Below are 9,332 nucleotides of genomic sequence, written 5' to 3'. Positions count from 1 at the left end.
TGAGTTCTGAGGTGGGTTCAAGTTCTAGTTTAACTGTGTGACTTTGAGCAAAGCTCTGACCCTAATCTCTCAATGGTAGAATGGGCATAATAATTCCTGTCTATAATTGAGGGCTGTTTATTAGAAGTCATTTAGGGAATGATAAGTATTATGAAACAGTGCTTCTCCAACTTTCATATACATGCAAATCACCTAAGGATCTTGTTAAATGGAGATGGTTAAAGAAAAGCCAAACACTAGTTAAAGGCAGTGTAGAGAGATTTTACTTGGTAACTCCTGTAGTTAGGGGAGAGCCCTCAGTATAGAACTGAATTCAGGCAGGCTCTGTACAAAGGTGACTGGAATTTTAAAGGGAAAATGAAGAAGTGGGAGGGGAGACAAGCAGGGGCTTGAGCAGAGTCAGAGTAGTGGAAAATTACAGAAAGCAGGTGGGGGGACTGATCGCTGTGATTAGCCTTTGACAAGCATTAGCAGGTTCTCTTTTCTTTATTTTATAAACTAATCGAGAATCCATAATAATTCAAACTACCGAGAGAATACAAGAGACAGTCCTTGTAGGAAAGTTGATGGTTCTCAAAATGGATGCACAGTAGAATCACCTGAGGGGGTTTTAAAAAATTCTGATGTCCCGGCCACACACCCAGGCCCATTAAATCAGATTCTCAGGGATGGGACTCAGGCAACAACATTTCTTAAAGCTCCTGGGTGATTCCAATATGCAACCAAAGTTGAGAACCATCTTAAAAGAATTTAGCATCAAGTCTAGAAGACCAGCGCTCACAACTTAAGAGAAATTACCCAGAACCAGGCTGCCCCTGGTAATCTCTGATGAGTTTTGGAAAATAGTCTTTGGATGGCAAGGGTCAGGGATGGTATGGACATGGATGTAGAGGGAGCCTGGGCTGGAACTGAACCTTCAAGGTAGAGAAGATTTGGGTAGGTGACCAGTGTAAAGAGGTCATTTCAGATAGGATCAAGCCTCTGAACCAAGAGGTAACCAGAGGAAAAGTAAATTGGCATGGGAAAACAGGTGACAGGCTGGTCTGTTTTGTTTTCCTGATTCTGTGTTCCTTTCCCCAATACACTGATTTCTCAAAAGCAGTACCCTTTTCAGATCAATGAGGAAACAGCAAATCCAAAGGTCCAGAGGTGGGGATGGGATTATGTTCAAGGAACAAAAAGAAAGCAAATGTGGCTACAGCAACATGAGTGAGGAGCAGAGGTAGATGAGATTGTAAGAGAAGAACAAGCCTGACTCCATACTGGATCTATTCCTTTAGCGCTAACTCTTGTGCTCTGTGGCCTGTGCTTAGTCATGCTGGCTCTGCACCTTTGTAAAAGAATGTTGCCTATAGCCTGAAGTATACAGGATAGCCCATTCTTAAGGCTTTGACCTTTAAAAAGTTGCAGAATATGACTTGCCTGGTGGCGCAGTGGTTAAGAATCCGCCTGCCAATGCAGGGGACACGGGTTCGAGCCCTGGTTCGGGAAGATCCCACATGCCGTGGAGCAACTAAGCCCGTGCACCACAACTACTGAGCCTGTGCTCTAGAACCCGCGAGCCACAACTACTGAGCCCACGTGCCACAACTACTGAAGCCCGTGCGCCTAGAGCCCATGCTCCGCAACAAGAGAAGCCACTGCAATGAGAAGCCCGCGCACCGCAACGAAGAGTAGCTCCCGCTCGCCACAACTAGAGAAAGCCCGCGTGCAGCAAAAAAGACCCAACGCAGCCAAAAATTAAAAAAAATTTTTAAAAAAAGTTGCAGAATAAAAAATAGCAATTATCTTGTTGGAAATTTATAGGAACAGTGTAACCAGACCTCTGTGGACAGCTGCAAGAACAAAGGATTCCTGCATCAAGAAGTATGCAACCACCAGCTACCTGCCTCCCCTTTTATTATAAAAGAAGCCCAAATTCTAACTTGGGTAAGATGGTTCTTTGGGACACTAGTCCACCATCTTGTTCTGCTGGCTTTCTGAATAAAGTTGCTATTCCTTGCCCCAACAACTCCTCTCTCGATTTCCTGGCCTGACATGTGGCGTCGAGCGGTACGATCTTGGACTCAGTAACAAGATCAGAAGGTGGTGAGATGGTAGAAATGCATGCCATGTTCTGGCAGGCCCAGGTAAAACTTGATTTTACTGAGAGAGATGGGAATCCATTGGAGGGTTTTGAGAAGAGGAATGATCTGATTTATATTATCCTGACTGCTTCGAGACAATCAATTATAGGAGATCAACCAGGGAGACCACTTAGGATGCTACTGCAATAATCCAGGCAAAAGATTATGATGGCTGGAACCCAGTGGTAGCAGTGGAGGTGATGAGAAATTGTCAGATATATTTGAAGACAGAGCTAAGGGGATTTCCAAATGAATGGATTTGGGACATAAAAAAAAGAGGAGTCAAGGATGACTCCAAGGCTTTTGACCTGAACCACTAACTGCACATGAATTTTGCAGTAAAAGAGAGCAGAAAATGATGGTGTAGAAGTAAGGTTTTAACCAGCTATAATAATTACAATGAATGAACCAGAGGTGTAAGTATCAACTGGGATGCATCAAAACAATGCTAGGTAAAAACAAGCTCCCAGTGGTATACTCAGTAGGATACAATTTATATAAATTTTTAAGACTGCACAACAGCAACCTTTAAAACTCCATACACAAGGTAGTAAAGTGTAAAAACACATATGGAATGATAAACAATGTGCAGCCAGGGTTCCACACCATCTGGTTGCTTCACACTTTTACAAATTCTATTGCCCAGGCCAGATCCTAGTCCAGTTAAACCAGAATCTCTGGGCATGCATCCAGGATGGATCCAGTATTTTTTTAAAGCTCCCTAGGGGGTTCTAGTATGTAGGCAAGGTGGAAAACCACTGCCTTAAATTGAGAAACAACTGTGATATCTTAGAGAAGTACAAGGAATTTTCCCCTGTTATATCTAAGGCTTGAATAGAGTATCTGTTTTAGAGCTAGGCAAGAGACACCCATGCCCTAATTTCCATGTTGTTCAGCCAGGAAACATGAAGAAACTCTCCCAAGAGGCAGATGAGCCCGGACTGTGGTCTTCTGACATCCAAAAGGACCTCCTTTTGGAAGCTCTGAACTAAGCCTCCAGAGCTGGGACACCAATTTGCTATGAAACCTTGTGCTTTTCTCTAGGCCTATTTCTTCATCTGTGCCATCCATGGGCTATTCTAGATTTGGTAGCTACAAGCCCTGTATAATTCGTTCGTCAGGTCAAACCTATAGCCCAGATCTCTATGCTGTTGTTACAGAACCAGCCCTCCTTGGATCAATGGACTGGACGTTCCAGGAAAGCAGGGAATTGTTGGTCTTGTTCATCCTGGTTTCCTCAGCACCCAGTATGGAGCCTGTTCCTGAATAAATAATAGAGCTTGGATGGCAAAAACAGCCATAAGAAAAGTCAAAAGGCCAATAAACAACGGGGAAAAAACACTTGCAATTCAAACTACAAAAGGCTGGTTTTTCAAATACCAGTTCCTACAAATCAATAAAAGGTTAACAGAATTCCAGTTTCCAGTCCCCCCATGTAAAGAGCTTGGAAGTTAATACTCTAACAAGTAAAAAACTGAGTAAGCTAGAAAATCAACAACTCTTCTTAGATCTTTAAAAGAAATGAGGCAACAGGGAAAACTGCTGGCCCCAAAAGTGGAGAGTCCAACAGGCTAATACAGAGAATTACAACTTACTGAAGCAGAAATCCATGTGTAGAAGCCTCTGTGGGCACCAATTCTAGGACAGGAATACCTAAACTGTAATTGATGAATTGCTAGAGGCTCAGTGTGGGCAAGTCTTCGAGTCAAAAGCTCCAGGGGACTAAGTCATAGGGAGTCCCCACACTTTTGTGAGTTTTACCTCCAGAAACGTGACCAGGTTCTCACAGTAAGTATTGGAGAAAAATCCCCTCATGCTTCTGGCAGGGGGAGGGGAAAAGCAACCATTTTGAAATATGCCAGAGCTATCTAACCAGAGCCTAGCTAGCATGGGGGAAAAGAAATACCCTACTCCAGTAGGCTCTAGCCTTCCATGTGGGAGAAGGGAAATCCCTAACTACAGCCCACTCTAGCCATCCTGTCCCACCTATGCGGGGATGGGGTACTAAGAAGCACTTGGGAAGTTCACAGTCCAGGTGCACAGGCTCAGTAAAAGACTCAGACTTAATCACAGGACTAAGAACACTCCCTCCACCCCACCCCCACATTACTAAATTGCTAACAGCAATTCCTTTTACCCAGCATACCATGCCCTGCAATCAAAAAAAAAAAAAAATTACAAAGCATACTAAAAGACAAAAATCATAGTTTGAAGAGACAAAAATGAGCCTCAGAACCAGACTCAGGTATGGCAGGGATGACTGGAATTATCAGATCTGGAATTTAAAATAACTATGATTACTATGCTAAGGGCTCTTATGGATAAAGTAGACAGCACGAAACAACAGATAGACAATGCAAGCAGAGAGATGGATATTCTAAGAAAGAATAAAAAAGAAAAGCTAGAGATAAAAAACACTGGAACAGAAACGAAGAATGCCTTTGATGAGCTTTCTAATAGATTGGACACAGCTGAGAAAAGAACCTCTGTGCTTGAGGATGTCTCAATAGAAACTTCCAAAACTGAAGAGCCTCATCCACCAGAGGGCAGACAGCAGAAGCAAGAAGAACTACAATTCTGCGGCCTGTGGAAGGAAAACCATATTCACAGAAAGATAGACAAAATGAAAAGGCAGAGGACTTTGTACCAGATGAAGGAACAAGATAAAACCCCATAAAAACAACTAAATGAAGTGGAGATAGGCAACCTTTCAGAAAAAGAATTCAGAATAATGATAGTGAACATGATCCAAGACCTCAGAAAAAGAATGGAGGCAAAGATCGAGAAGATGCAAGAAATGTTTAACAAAGACCTAGAAGAATTAAAGAACAAACACCTAGAAGAATTAAAGAACAAACAAACAGAGATGAACAATACAATAACTGAAATGAAAAATACACTAGAAGGAATCAATAGCAGAGTAACTGAGGCAGAAGAACAGATGAGTGACCTGGAAGACAGAATGGTGGAATTCACTGCTGTGGAACAGAATAAAGAAAAAAGAATGAAAAGAAATGAAGACAGCCTAAGAGACCTCTGGGACAACATTAAACCCAACAACATTCGCATTACAGGGGTCCCAGAAGGAGAAGAGAGAGAGAAAGGACCCGAGAAAATATTTGAAGAGATTATAGTCAAAAACTTCCCTAACATTGGAAAGGAAATAGCTACCCAAGTCCAGGAAGTGCAGAGAGTCCCAGGCAGGATAAACCCAAGGAGAAACATGCCGAGACACATAGTAATCAAACTGACAAAAATTAAAGACAAAGAAAAATTATTGAAAGCAACGAGGGAAAAATGACAAAAAACATACAAGGGAACTCCCATAAGGTTAACAACTGATTTCTCAGCAGAAACTCTACAAGCCAGAAGGGAGTGGCACGATATATTTAAAGTGATGAAAGGGAAGAACCTACAACCAAGATTACTCTACCCAGCAAGGATCTCATTCAGATTCGACAGAGAAATCAAAAGCTTTACAGACAAGCAAAAGCTAAGAGAATTCAGCACCACCAAATCAGCTCTACAACAAATGTTAAAGGAACTCCTCTAAGTGGGAAACACAAGAGAAGAAAAGGACCTACAAAAACAAACCCATAACAATTAAGAAAATGGTAATAGGAACATACATATTGATAATTACCTTAAACGTGAATGGATTAAATGCTCCAACCAAAAGACACAGGCTTGCTGAATGGATACAAAAACAAGACCCATATATTTGCTGTCTACAAGAGACCCACTTCAGACCTAGGGACATATACAGACTGAAAGTGAGGGGATGGAAAAAGATATTCCATGCAAATGGAAATCAAAAGAAAGCTGGAGTAGCAATACTCATATCAGATAAAATAGACTTTAAAATAAAGATTGTTACAAGAGACAAGGAAGGACACTACATAATGATCAAGGGATCAATCCAAGAAGAAGACAGAACAATTATAAATATATATGCACCCAACATAGGAGCACCTCAATACATAAGGCAACTGCTAACAGCTATAAAAGAGGAAATCGACAGTAACACAATAATAGTGGGGGACTTTAACACCTCACTTACACCAATGGACAGATCATCCAGACTAAAAATTAATAAGGAAACACAAGCTTTAAATGACACAATAGACCAGATAGATTTAATTGATATTTATAGGACATTCCATCCAAAAACAGCAGATTACACTTTCTTCTCAAGTGCACATGGAACATTCTCCAGGATAGATCACATCCTGGGTCACAAATCAAGCCTCAGTAAATTTAAGAAAATTGAAATCATATCAAGCATCTTTTCTGACCACAATGCTATGAGACTAGAAACCAATTATGGGGGGAAAAAATGTAAAAAACACAAACACATGGAGGCTAAACACGTTACTAAATAACCAAGAGATCACTGAAGAAATCAAAGAGGAAATCAAAAAATTCCTAGAGACAAATTACAACGAAAACACGACGATCCAAAACCTATGGGATTCAGCAAAAGCATTTCTAAGAGGGAAGTTTATAGCAATACAAGCCTACCTCAAGAAACAAGAAAAATCTCAAATAAACAATCTAACCTTACACCTAAAGGAACTAGAGAAAGAAGAACAAACAAAACCCAAAGTTAGTAGAAGGAAAGAAATCATAAAGATCAGAGCAGAAATAAATGAAATAGAAACAAAGAAAACAACAGCAAAGATCAATAACACTAAAAGCTGGTTCTTTGAGAAGATAAACAAAATTGATAAACCATTAGCCAGACTCATCAAGAAAAAGAGGGAGAGGACTCATATCAATAAAATTAGATATGAAAAAGGAGAAGTTTCAATGGACACCACAGAAATACAAAGCGTCCTAAGAGACTACTACAAGCAACTCTATGCCAATAAAATGGACGACCAGGAAGAAATGGACAAATTCTTAGAAAGGTATAACCTTCCAAGACTGAACCAGGAAGAAGTAGAAAATATGAACAGACCAATCACAAGTAATGAAATTGAAACTGTGATTAAAAATCTTCCAACAAACAAAAGTCCAGGACCAGATGGCTTCACAGGTGAATTCTATCAAACATTTAGAGAAGAGCTAACACCCATCCTTCTCAAACTCTTCCAAAAAATTGCAGAGGAAGGAACACTCCCAAACTCATTCTATGAGGCCACCATCACCCTGATACCAAAACCAGACAAAGATAAGACAAAAAAAGAAAATTAAAGGCCAATATCACTGATGAACATACATGAAAAAATCCTCTACAAAATACTAGCAAACAGAATCCAACAACACATTAAAAGGATCATACACCATGATCAAGTGGGATTTATCCCAGGGATGCAAGGATTCTTCAATATATGCAAATCAATCAATGTGATGCACCATATTAACAAATTGAAGAATAAAAACCATATGATCATCTCAGTAGATGCAGAAAAAGCTTCTGACAAAATTCAACACCCATTTATGATAAAAACTCTCCTGAAAGTGGGCAGAGAGGGAACCTACCTCAACATAAGAAAGGCCATATACGACAAACCCACAGCAAACATCATTCTCAATGGTGAAACACTGAAAGCATTTCCTCTAAGATCAGGAACAAGACAAAGATGTCCACTCTCGCCACTATTATTCAACATAGTTTTGGAAGTCCTAGCCATGGCAATCAGGGAAGAAAAAGAAATAAAAGGAATACAAATTGGAAAAGAAGAAGTAAAACTGTCACTGTTTGCAGATGACATGATACTATACATAGAGAATCCTAAAGATGCCACCAGAAAACTACTAGATCTAATCAGTGAATTTGGTAAAGTTGCAGGATACAAAATTAATGCACAGAAATCTCTTGCATTCCTATACACTAACAATGAAAGATCAGAAAGAGAAATTAAGGAAATAATCCCATTCACCATTGCAACAAAAAGAATAAAATACCTAGGAATAAACCTACCTAAGGAGGTAAAAGACCTGTACTCAGAAAACTATAAGACACTGATGAAAGAAATCAAAGATGACACAAACAGATGGAGAGATATACCATGTTCTTGGATTGGAAGAATCAATATTGTGGAAATGACTGTACTACCCAAAGCAATCTACAGATTCAATGCAATCCCTATCAAATTACCAGTGGCATTTTTTACAGAACTCGAACAAAAAATCTTAAAATTTGTATGGAAACACAAAAGACCCTGAGTAGCCAAAGCAGTCTTGAGGGAAAAAAATGGAGCTGGAGGAATCAGACTCCCTGACTTCAGACTATACTGAAAAGCTACAGTAATCAACACAATATGGTACTGACACAAAAACAAAAATATAGATCAATGAAACAGGATAGAAAGCCCAGAGATAAACCCACGCACCTATGGTCAACTAATCTATCACAAAGGAGGCAAGGATATACAATGGAGGAAAGACAGTCTCTTCAATAAGTGGTGCTGGGAAAACTGGACAGCTACATGTAAAAGAATGAAATTAGAATACTCCCTAACACCATACACAAAAATAAACTCAAAATGGATTAGAGACCTAAATGTAAGACTGGACACTATAAAACTCTTAGAGGAAAACAAAGGAAGAACACTCTTTGACATAAATCACAGCAAGATCTTTTTTGATCCACCTCCTAGAGTAATGGAAATAAAAACAAAAATAAACAAATGGGACCTAATGAAACTTCAAAGCTTTTGCACAGCAAAGGAAACCATAAACAAGACAAAAGGACAACCCTCAGAATGGGAGAAAATATTTGCAAACGAATCAACAGACAAAGGATTAATCTCCAAAATATATAAACAGCTCATTCAGCTCAATATTAAAGAAACAAACACCCCAATCCAAAAATGGGCAGAAGACCTAAATAGACATTTCTCCAAAGAAGACATACAGACGGCCAAGAAGCACATGAAAAGATGCTCAACATCACTAGTTATTAGAGAAATGCAAATCAAAACTACAATGAGGTATCACCTCACACCAGTTAGAATGGGCATCATCAGAAAATCTACAAACAACAAATGCTGGAGAGGGTGTGGAGAAAAGGGAACCCTCTTGCACTGTTGGTGGGAATGTAAATTGATACAGCCACTATGGAGAACAATATGGAGGTTCCTTAAAAAACTAAAAATAGAATTACCATATGACCCAGCAATCCCACTACTGGGCATATACCCAGAGAAAACCGTAATTCAAAAAGACACATGCACCCGAATGTTCATTGCAGCACCATTT

This window comes from Eubalaena glacialis, chromosome 1 (assembly GCF_028564815.1).
Source record: "Eubalaena glacialis isolate mEubGla1 chromosome 1, mEubGla1.1.hap2.+ XY, whole genome shotgun sequence".
Classification (NCBI taxonomy): domain Eukaryota; kingdom Metazoa; phylum Chordata; class Mammalia; order Artiodactyla; family Balaenidae; genus Eubalaena; species Eubalaena glacialis.
Note: the sequence above shows the minus strand (reverse complement) of the source record.